Below are 16,397 nucleotides of genomic sequence, written 5' to 3'. Positions count from 1 at the left end.
CTGAATAACCATCAATAGGGGATGCAAAATTATGAAACATCATAAAAGGAATGCCATGCAGTCATTAAAAAGAAGGAATTATAAACTAGAAATACAAAGAGAACATGATAAATACAATCTACAAAAATACAGTTACAGTGAAAGGCATTAATATACCACTCTCAGAACTGGTGTCTATAATAGACAAAAGTTAGTAAATTCGTAGAGGAATTGAATAACTTTGTTGAAATAGATAGAAATAAAGAACCTTGTCCCCCTCAAACATAGAGGATATATTTAGTAGAATATTTACTAAGTTGGCCATATATTTTGCCAAAAGCAAATCTTAATTTCAAATTTATAGGGCATAATTTCTTTACATAATCCAATATGATTTGAGATAAATATTAAAACATGAACAAAAAATTGGAGTTATTTGGAAATTAACACTGATGCTCCTAGATAGTTTTTGGATCAAACAGAAACCAAAAGTGCAAAGATACCCCCAACCTATCTAGAGAAGAGTGAAAAAGAGACATTCTACCAAAACCAACAGGACATGGTGAACACTGCAGTCAGAGGAAATGCATACATAGTCTTAAACGCTTTCATAATTAAAGAAAGAAAATATAAATAAAACCAAAGAAGGGAAGAAAGAACTTAGTGCCCATTTTAAGAATTTAGGAAAGAAAACTAAAGAAACTAAGAAGATGGAATTAATAAAGAAAAGATTTTAAATAATGAAAGAAAAAACAAAAAAAAATTTAGAAAGCTATTTATTTTTAAAGAACAATAAAAATAGAGAAGGCCCTTTTGTGCCTGGTTAAGGGAAAAAGAGAAACTGCAAAAGTAGGAAAGATGAAAATGAGAATGGAGATTTAAATATAAACACAGACAAGGTTTAAGTCATTTTGAGAATACTACAGACAATCTTCAATATCAAGTTGGGTTTTTTTTAACTGGAGAAAATGGATGATTTCGTGTCAAAATACAAATTATAATTTGCCTCAAGAAGACAAGATTGGAAGTGCGATTCAAGACGTGCCATTGAAAAAGTCACCAGGATCAGATGGGTTCTCAGCTGAGTTCTAAATACTTGTAAAGAAGAGATAATTCCAATGTTATTTAAATCAGTTGTTCTCAAACCTGGCTGCAAGTGAGAATCATCTGCAACATTTTTAAGTAACCCAATGCCCAGGCTACATCTCAGACTAATTAAACCAGAAACTCAGAGGCAAAGAGCAGTAGGTTGTTAGATCTCCCTAGCTATTTCCAATATACAGCAAAGTTTGTGAACCAAAATTTAAATTGTTCCAGGTCATAGAGAAAAATACAGAAGGCTCTCTCAATTCACTTTCTAAGGCCAATAAATGTGGCTTAATAACAAAACTGAATAATTACCACAAAAAAAGAAAATTACAGGTCAACTCACTTATTAATAAAAATGTAAAATGTCTCAGGGCCGGCCTGGTGGTGTGAAGTGCAGAGGTTAAGTTGCTGTGCTCCACTTTGGCAGCCAGATGTTTGCAGGTTTGGATCCTGGGCGTGGACCTACGCACTGCTCATTGGGCCATGCTGTGGCAGCAAAATAGAAGATTAGCACAGTTGTTAGCTCAGGGACAATCTTCCTCACCAAAAAAAGAAGAAGAAGAAGAAGAAGAAGTAAAATGTCTAAATAGGAGATTAGAACATAGAATTCAGTAATGTATCTAAAGAATACTCTATGACCAAACACAATGTATTCCAAGAATTTAAGAATTCAAGAATGACTCAAAATCAGGAAACATAACAACATAATCCATTAATCAACATTTTAAATGAGAAAAAAACGTAACCAACAAGCTAGTTGTGGAAAAGGTGGTTCATGATATTCAGCAGTTATTATTAGCAAAGACCCGAGTGCAATAGAATTGAAAAAAGCAAATAGAAGGAAAAGAATTTACCAAAACTCACCAAGATAGATTTTACCCTATGTGGTGAAATGCTAAAACGTTTTTAATTAAAATTTTGACCTAAGCAGGCATACATATTACCACCATTATTAGTAAACATCGCCTTAGATAACGTTACAGATAATGTAAAACAGCAAGAATATGAAATAACTGGTTTGAAAAAGATGAAGTCAACTTATCCACTTTTGCTGATGGTATAATTGAAACCCTAGAACACCCAACAAATCTAAGATCTGCCAGCACCATAGCAAGCAGCAATGGTAAAGTAGATAGATACAAGATAAATATTCAAATATCAGGACTCTCCTTTTTTTAGTAATAGGGGCCTAGAAATGCAAATGAAAAAACAAATTTTCCCCGTATTGACAAATACTACAAAATAACTAGGGACAAAATTGCCAATATGGTTTATAAAGAAAACTATAAAATCTTATTGAAAGTTATAAAACAAAATATGAAGACTTGAAAAGTATATAATAAACAAAGTCAACAGATAAACAATATATTTGGAAAGAGTTTTGCACTGCTAAGTTTGGGCAGAGAATAAGTAGAATAATAGGCAAAGAGCTTATAAACTGATAGGAAGAAACAAGCAACCAGACAGGAAAATGGGTGAGTTGTGTGAAAGTTCACATAAAGCAGAAATTCACAGAAGTGAAAAGTGAAAAGATCAAAAAATATATGAAATATGTTTTCATATATGTGCAATATATGTGCAAAAATATATGTGCAAACGCAATAGTGAGGATCATGCAAATGTGTAATAGTGAGGTACTACTTTAAATATATAAGCCTGTCAAAGAATAAAATGAGACACAAAATATCTATAGCTCGAAGAGATGTGAGAAAAGCCATCTTCCCATACATGGCTGGGAGAAATGTGTGTACAGCCTTTGGGAAAAGGAATCTAGCAACACTTATTATTTAAAGTACAAATAACTTCCCTCTGGGGACTCTCTACCGTAGAAATAAAGGCATCAGAGAGGGCATGTATGGTAGGATATTGGTTGCAGCAGTATTTATGGTGGAAAAAGCTAGAAAAAACCCTAATGTGTTCTCATTCATCCATTCAGAGAGTGTGTCTTTACTGAACTTCTGCTGGGGGCTTTGTTCTGCACTAGACACTATAAAGTATAGCAAAGGGCTCTCACCTTCTGGAACTCTGGTTGTGGCGGATAGCCAAGGCACGCAGACACAGTTACCTAACAGCACCGAACAGAGTATTTCAGACAGAGGCCCCTATAAGCAAAGGCAGTGGGGGTGGGGGAGGGGTATGGGGAGGAGGAAAGGCAGCATGTGTTCCAGAGATGGGGGGTGATGCCACCAGAGAAGAGAATCACATTCCAATTAGTTAAAAAGTAAAAATTATTAATTCTTGTCTAATCCCGGTGAATGGAGGTAGATTGTCAAACAGCATAGAAAGGGGAGCTTGACATGGACCTTGTTAAGATTCTAAAGCTTTTAAAATCAAAGAGGAGGGGCTAGCCTGGTGGAGCAGTGGTTAAGTGCGCAAGTTCTGCTTTCATGGCCCGGGTTCGCTGGTTCGGATCCCGAGTGCAGACATGGCACCGCTTGACAAGCCATGCTGTGGTAGGCGTCCCACATATAAAGTAGAGGAAGATGGACATGGATGTTAGCTCAGGGCCAGTCTTCCTCAGCAAAAAGAGGAGGATTGGTAGCAGTTAGCTCAGGGCTAATCTTCCTAAAAAAAAAAATCAAAGAAGAGTAGTAATAACCAGAATTTGAAAAGGGAAAGATAGTTATGCCAAACTAAATTAGTTTTCGTTTTTCATGAAACCTCTAAACAAGAGGAACGTGATAGACATGATGACATCAGAATTTTGGCAAGGGTTTGATAAAATTTCTTTAGTCTTTTGGAGCAGATGTGGAACAGTTCAAATAACTGATTAAAGACTACACGTTGTATACTGGGTGAATGAGCCAGCTCTCTAGAGGAAGTTTCTTTTTCTCAAGCTTCAGTACGTGGTTGTGTATCTTCGTTGTTAGTTTTTAGTTCTGTATGTGAGCCGCTGCCACAGTATGACACTGAGAGACAGGTGGTGTGGTTCCACGACGACGAAATGAACCCAGGCCATGGTGGTAAGAGCTAGACCACTAAGGCTGGCTCTAGAGGAAGTTTCACAAGTTGGGGAATTTTATCTGTGATAGATACTGATGTGTCTCAATCAGTTGTGCGTGAGAAGGAATTTGTTACTAATACAGAAAAATAAATTAACATGGAGTCAAGGTTTTCCCTCTGATAATGTCTCACTCGTTGGCATTCAGATGGTTTAAGTGAATGCAAGAGGCATGAGAATTACAGTTAGCAGGAGGGAATTGCACATAACCCTCGAACACTCATACCATGTCTGGATGTTGCGTCTCTCTGCATTGTTGCAGAGAAGCTAGTGAAGGCTGCTGCCTTTGTGGTGAGAAGCACAGCACCCTCTGATCCCAGCTTTGTAATTTCGATCTGAGATGAGACTGAAGCTGAAGCAAAAAGTAGCAAATACATTGATTCCAGATTAAGAATTTTAAAAGATCCCAATCTACTCCATGGAAAAGACTGGAAAAAAAATAGTAGTAAATCACGTAAAATCCTGATCTACTCTAAACCTGTCAAAACATATTGGGGACATTGTTTTTCTGTCCACCATGTGTTGCAAAAGGGTCAGTAATTAAATGAAGCCAATTTAGAGGAAATCAACCAGGCTGGAGATAGTAACTAAAGGAACTAGGATGTTTCGGTTAAAAAGAAGACTTAGGGATGTGAAATCTGCCATCAAATATTTGAAGTACTATTATGAAGTATGGCAAAATAATAGAAAGAACATAGGGCTTTTAACTCAGATAGAGGTTGTACTGTTAGGGACTTTGGGATTCCTTTTAAACCTGAAATTCTAGGAATTGTATAATATGATTTTATAATAAATCAGGAGGGCTAAGTTGGGAATGCCCACGGCACACCCTTCTGGTATCAAAGCCAAAGAATAGAATAGAGACCAAATTGCTGGGCCAGTGCCAGCAGGCTTCCTGTAGTAGTAATTCTAAGGAGGGCATCCAGAGGACAAGTCAAAGGGTTAGTTAACAAACAGGAAAGCTGGGAAAATGCCATGATGATGAGAAGACAGAACTCCACCAAAACTATGGCAGAGGCAATTAGAGACGCCAAAAATCAGGATGGCACAATCAGAGGGACTGGAGTAGAAAGGAAATAAAATAATGGAGCTGGTGGTTGGAATGGGATGACAGAGTAACAGAACCAGAGTCGAGTTGAGACAAGGATTACTTCAGGTCAAATCTAGCGACTACCATGTTAAGGATGATTTGTGCTTGGCACAGAGTAAATACTCAATAAACATAAGGTATTATTATTTACAACTTTGTCCTGATCAGCTGAGTTGGAATCAAGTACTTAAAATGATCGGGACATGCTAAATCAGGACCAGATCATTGAGCATCACCCTAAGGAGTATGGAATATTATTCTGTAGGCAAAAAGAAATACAAATTATTTCAACTGGAATGTGCTTTAGGAACATACTTAGCATTGTCAAGACTGGGTAGGAAGTACAAGAGAGGAGGCAGAGCCGTTAGGTAAGGCTTCTTGCAAAAATAAAAAGGAAGTAATGATGTCCTTAGCTAGGGGGTGGTGGGTTGGGAGTGGGGTGTATGGCAAACAGGCTAGAGTCAAAATCTAAGGATGCATTGCCTAAGTGACTCACAGAGCTGGCTGTGAATAGAGCCAACATGGTCGATGAAAAGATATACCATGATATAATTCCTCTTATCTAGGATACGACAGAGCAGGTTGAGAATAACCAACTCCATTAAACACTACTCACTTCAACTGATCTCAAGCCAAAGGAGACTCTTCAATGACCACAAAATTTCAAGCACTTGAAACCCAAGGCTTTGGTTCTTTTCACAGTTCCTTTCTTCATTCAGTGCATTCAAGAGGAAAACGAAATTTAAAATTCTACTTGAATCTGAGCTAATCAGGGTTCATCCACCAGACAGGTAAGAAAAAAAGAGGGAAATAGGTTCTCACAGAAGCTAAAGGAAGAGGGATTATCAAGGATGGAGTGATCTTCAAGGATGGAGTGATCCAGTTTCAACTGCTGCAGAGCAGTAATGTAAGGACTGAAAAATGGTCAATTATTTAGAGTCAAGGCATATAGCCTTCAGATTTATATATTTATGCCAAGATTATGAGAAATAGTGTGAACATTTTAACACATGTTGGTAAATAAAATCTTGTAATCATTATTAAGATTTGGACAGTGGGGGCCAGCCCAGTGGCGCAGTGGGTAGGTGCACAAGTTCCCTTTTGGCGGCCTGGGGTTCACTGTTTCGGATCCCGGGTGTGGACATGGCACAGCTTGGCAAGCCATGCTGTGGTGGGCGTCCCACATATAAAGTAGAGGAAGACAGGTGCGGATGTGAGCTTAGGGCCAGTCTTCCTCAGCAAAAAGAGGAGGATTGGCAGCAGATGTTAGCTCAGGGCTGAGCTTCCTGAAAAAAGAAAGGATTTGGACAGTGGAATTCAAAATTAGAATATACTAAAGGAAGGATATTTTAAAACATTGGAAAAGACAACTTAATAGGGAAGAAGAATTTGTCAAGGAGATGTTCGTCTGAGTAGACACCCATGGACTTAAAAGCAGAAGGATTTTGGAGAGCATTTGGATAAGTATAAAGTGGATAGTAACTGATTTAACGAATGCTATGTTAGCTCCTGACACACTCTTAACAAAAATAACAAGCTGATGTGAGACTAATTCATTCACTCCCTCTTGTATTTATTCATCAAATCATGTGTGATTTTAAGGAATAAAAGAGTCCCTTCCCTTTGGTCACTCAAAGTCTACCAGAGATTCTAGAGAATGTGTCCCAGAGATGGTGACACCTGGGTTGGGTCTTGAAAGATGTCCAAGTGTTACCCAAATGAAAGAGGATAAAAGAGCCCCCTAAGCAGGAGTCCCAAATTAAAAGAAATGGAGTGGGTAAAGCGAGGCTGTAATAATGAGGCCTCTTGTTGCAGATGATAGAAAACTGATTCAATCTGATAAAGAGGAGTTCTTTGGAGCTACACTGGGAAGAGCAAGGCTCAATCATTGAGACCACAAACTCAGGGCTCTTTCTCCACCTTTCATCTCTGCTCCCCTCCATGGGCCAAATTTCTACTCTCAGGTGAGATTCTCCATTAGATATGAGGTCAGGTTGATGGAGGCTCTTGGCTTAGTGGCTTATTGTTTTCTGATCTGAGAGGAAACACACTGTTTTCCTTTATCTTTAGTTCGAAAATTCCTAGGGAAGGAATCTGGTTAATCCAGAGCAATGCTTCCCTTGCTACTATCCTAAAATAGGGAGGCAGGATCTTCTCATCTCTATATAACTATGACGGCAAATGTTCCTGGTCTCTGAGGGGTTCGTAAGCAGGCCTCTCTGTTTATGTCCATTGCAATGGCACATTCAGGGAATTATAAGGGATTTGGTATGACTGAATCCCAGGGACGACTGAAAGCGGATATTCTAGTTAAGAGGTTATTTCAGTAATACGATTTAAAAATATGAGGGCTTGTACTAAGGCAGTAGTAGTTCAGATAGAGACAAAGGGATGGATATGAGAAAATTTAGAAAGTAGATTTAATAGAACTTGGTGATAGATTCAATGTGACAAAAGAGGAAAAAGTTAGTAAAGGAAAATTCCAAAGGTCCCAGATTTGGGCCTTGACAAAAGGAAGATAGGAGTAAGTCACTAAAGTAGGAATTAAATAGGATTTAATGACAGGGATTAAGGATTATGTAAATAAATAAATATTACATAAATAAATATACAGAGCAGAGTTAGGAAAGAAACCAGAGCTGAAGATATAAAACTGGGAGTCATTGGCACAAAAACGGCAGTTGAAGTCAGAGAAGTAGATGAGATTCCAAGATAATACACTGTAAAAGGTAAGAAGAAAAAAAGCCAAAACCCTAAGAACACCAACATTTAATCAGGAAGGATGGTAGAGTAAATGAAGCTGACAAAGAAGAATAAAACAAAGTCATTAGAAACCAGAGGTAAGAATATAATCAATAAACCATAGGAGGAAAATTTCAAGAAGAGAAGGTGGTCATTGACGCCATATGCTGCAGTGACACTGGGTAAAACAATGACTGAAGTGAGAGCATTGCATTTGGCAACTGGGAGGCTGCACGTGAACTTTGCCAAAGTGATTTCAAGGGAGTCAAGAGAACAATGCTTGGTAACAGTGATTTGAGGAGTAAATGAGAGGTAAGGAAGTGGAGCTAGCAAGTATGATTTAAGCTTTTAGAAAGTTTGTTTATGAGAATGACATTTAAAGAGCTCAGAACCAATACCACCAAGTGTGTTTTCATTTCTCTTTGGTTAAAAAACTAGGATTCAAATTGCTGGGTCATAGTGTAGGTGTATGTTTAACTTTTTAAGAAGTCTACCTGTTTCCGAAGTGGTCATTACCATCTCACACTGCCACCACCAAAGGAGGAGAGTTCCTCTTTCTCCACTTTCAGCACGTGGTATTGTGGATCTTTTTAATTTTAACCATTCTAGTACATAGGGAGTGGCATACCATGATGGTTTTGATTTGCATTTCTCTGAAGACTAGTGATGTTGAGAGCCTTTTATATGTCTATTCTTCATATATATTCATACATATTCATTCATATATATTCTCCTTTATGAATTGTCTCTTCAAATCTTCTACTTATTTTTAAAACTGAGCTGTTTGTTATTATCATCATTTAGTAGGGGAGTTCTTAGAACTCCCATGGAATGACCTAGAAAAAATTTCTTTGTCGGATACACATATTTTCTCCTAGTCTGTGGCTTAGATTTTTGTTTTATTATCCGTGTTTTGTTGAGAGCAGAAATTCTTAATATTCATAAATTACACTGCATATATTTTACACTATGTTAGTGCTTTGAGAGTTCTAAGAAATCTCTGTGTACCTGAAGTCATGAATATTTTTCCTATTTTTTTCTAGAAGCTTTACAGTTTTAGTTTTTTAGTTTAGTCCCATCATTCATTTCAAATGAATATGTATGTATCACATGACATATCAGTTGAGATTCATTTTTTCCATGCAAATATCCTGTTGTTACAGCAGCATTTGTTCAAAGACTTTCCTTTCTCTGTTGAATTACCTTGGTGCCTTGTCAAAAGTCAATTGACTTTTTAAAATGTGTATGTTTATTTTTTGTTGTTCTATACAGTTCCATCGATTCATCTACACTTTTTGTCAATACCTTACTACTTTGATTAATGTAGTTTTTTAAAAAGTTAAGTTTTGGAGTCAGTTAGTCTAAGAAACGCAATATTCTTGTTTTCAAAGGTTATATTCTAGGTCCTTTGCATTTCCATATAAATTGTTTAATTAGGTTATCAGTTTCTACAAAAAACAAAAAAACCTGCTTAGAATTTAAATAGGATTGCCTTGGATCTAGACATCAATTTGGAGAGGACCAACGTCTTAACAATACTGAGTCTTTCAATCCATGTGTCCAACCAAATTCAGCAATATATAAGAACAAATTTATTTATTTATCCTTTTGTTTTGTCAATTTTGCTTCATGTATTTTGAAACTCTGTTATAGGAATATACATATTTAGGATCAGTAGATCTTCGTGATGAATTGACCCTTTTATCATTATGAAATAACTTCATCTCTGATGAGTCCTTGTCTTGAAGACTCCTTTCTTTGATATGAATAGCAGACTGGTGTGACTATATTATGCTTACTGGTTTTACTGTATATTTTCCCAATCTTTTATTTTCAACCTGTGTCTTTGTATTTAAAGAGTCCCCTTTAAACTGTGTATAGTTGGGTCTTGCTTTTTTCATCTACTCTTCAATCTCTGCTTTTTAACTATATTAGTTCATTTATAGTTGATGTAATTATTGATATGATTTGGCTTAAATCTATCATCTTGTTCTTTGTTTTCTGTTTGTCTGCTTTGGTTTGTGGAGTTGTTTTTCTTCTGTCTTCTTTTCAGTTGAGTATTGTTTAGGATTTCATTCTATCTCCTCTATTTATGTTTTTAATTACCTCTTTGTATTATTATATTTGGTGTTTTCTCTAGGGATTATAATATGCATCCTGAACTTTTTATAATCTATCTAGAATTAATATTATACTATTATATATATAATGCAAGAAACTTAGTCAACACAATTCACTTATCCCCTCCTGTCACTTGTGCTATTAGTTTTACGCATTTTACTTCCTTGTATGTTTTAAATCCCAAAATACATTTTTATTATTTTTGCTTTAGTCAATTAGTTTTTAAAAAAATTAAGAAAAGTAAGACAGATGTTTCTATTTACACATATATTTACAGTTTCCAGTTCTTTCCCTTCCTTCCTTTCAATCCAGATTTCCATTTTATATCATTTCCTTTCAGGATGAAAAGCTTCCTTTGACGTTTCTTGTAATGCAGAGATGCTGACAACATATTTACTCTGTTTTTGATTATCTAAAAATGTCTTTATTTGCTTTCATTTTTTATATTCTTTAAAAAATTGTATTGTGGTAAAATGTATATAACAAAATTTGCATTTTAACCATCTTGAGTATACAGTTTAATGGTATTAATTATATTCACAATCTGCAACCATCACTATCATCTATTTCCAAAACTTTTTCATCACCCCAAAAAACTCTGTAGCTGATGATTATGCAAAATCTTCCCATCTACCCTTATCTTAGCCCCAGTAACCTCTAATCTGTTTTCTGTCCCTATGAATTTGCCTATTATAGATATTTCATACAATTGGAACCATATAATATTTATCCTTTTTATCTGCATTATTTCACTCAGAGTGCTTTCAAGGTTCATCCATGTTGTAGCACATAGCAGAATTTCATTCGTTTTATGGCTGAATAATATCCCATTGTATGTGTATAGTCACGCTTTGTTTATTCATTCATCTGTTGATAGACGTTCTGGTTGTTTCTACATATTGGCTGTTATGAATAATGCTACAATTAATAATGATGTATAAATACCCGTTTGAGTCCCTGTTTTCAATTCTTTGAGGTATATACCTAAGAGTGGAGTTGCTCGATCATAGTCTATGTTTAGCTTTCTTAGGAAAGGCCAAGCTATTTTCCACAGCAGCTGCACCATTTTACATTACCACCAGCAATGTACAACGGTTCTAGCTCTCCACATTCTCACCAACACTTATTATTTTCCTTTTTTAAAAAAAAAAAATTACAGCCATCCTAATAGGTGTGATGTGCTACCTGAGTGTGGTTTTGATTTGCATTTTCCTAATGACTAATGATGTTGAGCATCTTTCATCTGTTTACTGGCCACTTGTATATCTTCTTTGAATATGTCTTTTTGGGTCCTTTGCCTATTTTAAAATTGGATTGTTTGTGTTTTTTTGTGGAGTTGTAGGAGTTTTTAATATATTCCAGATATTAATAACCCTGTCAGATATATGATTTGAAAATATTTTCTCCTGTTCTGTAGGATGCCTTTTCACTTTCTTGATCACATCCTTTGATACACAAAAGTTTTTTATTTTGATGAAGTACAATTTATCTACTTTTCTTTTGTTGCTCCTCTTTTTGGTGTTACATCTACGACTCCATTGTCAAATTCAAGTTCATAAAGAGCTGCTTCTATGTTTTCTTCTAAGAGTTTTATATTTTAGCTCTTATACTTAGGTCATTGATTCATTTTGAGTTAATTTTTGGATGTTGTATGAGACAGAGATTCAACTTCATTCTTCTACATATGGTCATTCAGTTGTCTCAGCATCGTTTGTTGAACAGACTATTGTTTCTCTATTGAACGGACTTGGCACCCTTGTTAAAAATCAATTGGCCGTAGATGTGTTGGTGTATTTCTGGACTCTCAATTCTATTCGTTGGTCCATAAGTCTATCCTTATGCCAGTACTACTCTATTTTGATTACTGAAGCTTTGTAGTAAGTGTTGAAATTGGAAAGGCAAAACATTAGACTTTATTCTTTTATTTTCAAGATTATTTTGGCTGTTCGAGGCCCCTTGCAACTCCTTATGAATTTGACTATCAGCTTTTCCATTTCTGCAAAAAATGTTGTTGGAATTTTGATACAGATTGTGTTGAATCTGCTGTTTTCATTTTTGATATTCAGGATAATTTTCTGAATTTAGAATTCTTAATTGTTATTTTTTTTCTTTTAGCACTTTAAAAATGTCATTCGATTATCTTCTACACTTCAATGTCTCAATCAATTTTCTTATTGTTGGTAACCTGTATTTTATTCTTTTGGCTATTTTAAAGCTTGTTTTTGTTCTTCATCTCTAGTTTTTGGCAGTTTGGCTATGGCATGCTTAGGTTTTCTTTGTTTTTATTCTGCTTAGGGTTTGCAGAGATTCTTGGATATGTGGGTTACTCTTTTTGAGCAAATTTGGAAATTTCTTAGCTAATGTTTCTTCACATCTCATCCGCTTCATATCCTCTCTCCAGTCCTTCTGGATCTCCCATTACACATATATTTCACTAATTGTTACTTCCAACAAGTCATTTAGTGTCTGCTGTCTTTTCATTTCAATTTTGTTTTCTCTGTGTGCTTCAGATTACATGATTTCTATTGTCCTGTTTTAAAATTTACTGATCCTTTCTTCTATTGGATTCAATCTATTATTAATACCTAACAAAATTTCTTATTTTAGATGTTGTGTTTTTTATTTCTAGGATTTCCATTGTGCTCTTTTATGCAGTTTCTAAATCTCTCCTAAAATTCTTCATTTCATCATACACTATAGCCATCTTTTCCTATAGATTCTAGCATATTTATTATAGTTATTTTAAACAGCTTTGCTACTAATTACAACATCTGGGTCATTTCTGTTGATTGCTTTTTCTCTGTCTTGATTTTTTGGTATGTCTATTAATTGTTTATTGGACATTGTAAAGATTCTGGATTCTGTTATCTCCCTCTGAAGAGTGTTTTATTTATTCCATCAGGCAGTCAGTTGCTTGAACTCATAGAGGGTTGACTGTATATATTTTTAGGGGAGAATGTAATTCAGTTTTGCCTTTAGTCTTAGATGAATCCCTTTGTCCTGAAATATAGTCTTCTTCTTAAGGTATAGCCCATCTGGAGCTCCAATGGAGAGCCCAAAATGGCTATTAAGATCTTTTAATTTGGCAGGACTTTACCTCCAAATGCTATTTAGAAGGACAACAGTTAAAATCTCTCTTCAGCTCTCTCAGCCTTCTTGCTATAATTAGAATATTGCCTATACACATATAGGCAAAATTTAGCCAGTTTTGTGTTGATTTCATAAGTAAATTTTGAGGCTCTTCCCTTTTTTTCTGGAATTTTCCTTAAATTCTTTTATTTTTCTTTTCACTTTCTTTTAATTTTTTTCAGCTTTATTGAGGTATAATCGACAAAAATTATATATAATTAAGGAGAAAACATGATGTTTTCATGTACATATACATTGTGAAATGATTACCACAATCAAGCCAATTAACACATCTATTTCTTCATATGGCGAGCTTTTATGTGTGTGTGTGTGTGTGAGTGTGTAGAATACTTAAGGTCTACTCTCTTAGCAAATTTCAAGTATACAGCATATTATTATTAACTAAAAGCATCATGCTGTACATTAGCTCTCTAGAACTTATTTATCTTATGACTGAAAGTTTGTACCCTTTGACCATCATCTCCCCATTTCCCTCCCCTCCTGTCCCCTGGTAATCACCTTCTACTGTTTCTATGACTTCAACTTTTCTAGATTCCACTTATACGTGAGATCATGAAGTATTTGTCTTTCTGCGTCTGGCTTATTTCAGTTAGCATAATGTCCTCTGAGTTCACCCACATTTTCACAAATGGCAGGATTTCCTTCTTTTTAAAGGCTGAATAATATTCTATTCGATGCATATACCACATTTCCTTTATCCATTCATCCATTGACAGACACTTAGGTTGTTTCCCTATCTCAGCTAATTTGAGTAATGTTGCAATGAACATAAGAGTGCAGATATCTCTTCGGGATAATGATTTTATTTCCTTTGGATATATACTCAGAAGTGAGATTGCTGGATCATACGGTAGTTCTATTTTTAAGTTTTTGAGAGACCTCCATACTGTTTCCATAATGGCTGTACCAATTTACATTCCCACACAACAGTGTATAAGTGTTCTCTTTTCTCCACAACCGGATGACACTGGTTATCTTTGACTTTTTGATAATAGCCGTCCTAACAGTCTGAGGTGATATCTCATTGTGGTTTTGGTTTATGTTTCCCTGATGATTAGTGATGTTGATCACCTTTTCAAATATCTTCTGGCCATTTGTATGTCTTCTGTTGAAAAATGTCTGTTCAGGTCCTTTCCTCATTTTTTGATTGGGTTATTTGTGTGTTTTTTGTTATTGAGTTGTATGGGTTCCTTGTATAATTTGGATATTAACTCCTTATCACATATATGTCTTGCAAATATTTTCTCTCATTTCGGTCTTTTCATTTTGTTGATTGTTTCCTTTGCTGTGCAGAAACTTTTTAGTTTAATGTAGTTCCACTTGTTTATTATTGCTTTTGTTACCTGTGCTTTTGGTGTCATGTTCAAAACATTGTTGCCAAGACCAATGACATGGAACTTTCTCCTATTTCATCTAGGAGTTTTATGGTTTCTGGTCTTGAATTTGAGTTTTTAATCCATTTTGAGTTAATGTTTTTTGTGTAGGGTCTAAGAAAAGGTTTCAATTTTATTCTTTTGCGTGTGAAGATCCTGTTTTCCCAGAATCATTTGTTCAAGAGACTATTCTTTCTCCATGTGTTTTCTTGGTCCTTTGTTGAAGACTAGTTGAACAAAAATGCATGGGTTTCTTTCTGGTCATTTTATTGTATTCCATTGGTCTACAAGTCTGTTTTTATGCTGGTGCCATACTGTTTTGATTTCTCTAGCTTTGTAATATAACTTGAAATCAGACAGTGTTCTGATTTCAGCTTTATTTTGCCTCCAGCTTAATTTTTCTTGCTCAAGATGGCTATAGCTATCCTGGGTCTTTTCTGTTTCATAGTTTTCCCGCAATTCTAACTACTCTGGCAGTCCCAATCTCCTGCTCTGAGTCCAGGCCAATAAGTCTGCAGCTTTGTGCTTGAAATCTAGCCACCCTGCATTTTATGGACTGGGGAATGACCCCAGGAAGAAAGCCCTACAAACATATATATATCATTCAACATGGTTCTCTTCTTTTAAGGGTCAAATCTTCAACTTCTGACTGTTTCTTGTTGCTCTGTAATACCTTCATTCAGTTTTTTATAGTTTGCCCCAAGTGTATACGTATTGTTTGCACAAAGGTTGATCTTATACTAGCAACTCTGCCATTACCAGAACCAGGACTCCATCTGAAGAGTTTGTGTTTTTGTTATTGTTTTTCATTTTTGATGTTAATGGAGGGTCTTCTTAAATAGATGCAGGTCACTATGAGTATATCAGACCAGGAGACTTTTGAAACATCTGCCTCTGGTGGTTAAGAATTAAGGCTCTGGAGTAAATCAGGACTAATTTGGAATCTTGATTCTCCCTCTTACTAACCTTGGATAAATTAGTGAGCATTTCTCAGCTTAATTTTCTTATTATAAAATAAAAATGATAATATTACCATTCAAAGAGTTGTCCAGACAACCTTAGTAAAGCATTTCACCAATGTCTCAATGTGTTGTTTATAATCCCCTTTCTCCTTTTCATCTACAGTTCAAGTACTCAAGTAGTTCCTCAAATTTCCAGACTTCCGCCCCATAAAATATGGAAAAAATCCATTTTGTCTGAATAAATATTAAATATTTTAACAGATTTTTTCATTATTTGAAAGTTTTTAACTTTAGCATTGCGTGTTATCAGATATAGATATAGATATAGAGAAACTCTCTACTGGGACCATTCTAATCATCAGCATGCACACATGCTTTAAGTATGTTTCAATACTATAAAAGAATATAGATATATATTTTTTAAATCCTCCCTAATGACAATTATGGATCCATTTCTCTGCTTTCCTCACAGCAAAATTCCCTGGAAGAATTGTCTATTTTTGCTATCTCCACTTCCTCACCTCCTACTGTCTTTTAACTCACTCCATTGAGGCCTTTGCCCCCACCTTCCGCTGACTGCTCTCCTCAAGGTCTACAGTGACTTCAAGTTGCCATATACAGTGGTCAGTTCTCATCTTACTTGACCTTTCAGCTCTCCCTTCTCCTAGAAACATTCTCTCCCCTTAGACTTCCAGACACCAAACTCTAGTGGTTTTCCTCCTGACTCACGGGACGCTCTTTCTCCCCGTCTTTGATGTCTCCTCATAATCTCTCCAACTTCTAGTTACTAAAGTAGTCCAACACTACTCAGGCCTTAGCTTCTCTTGACATGCTTGCTTCCTAAGCCATCTCAGTTAGTTCTATGGCTTTAAATCCCATCTAAATTCTGA

Source organism: Equus przewalskii, chromosome 24, assembly GCF_037783145.1.
Source record: "Equus przewalskii isolate Varuska chromosome 24, EquPr2, whole genome shotgun sequence".
NCBI lineage: Eukaryota > Metazoa > Chordata > Mammalia > Perissodactyla > Equidae > Equus > Equus przewalskii.
Note: the sequence above shows the minus strand (reverse complement) of the source record.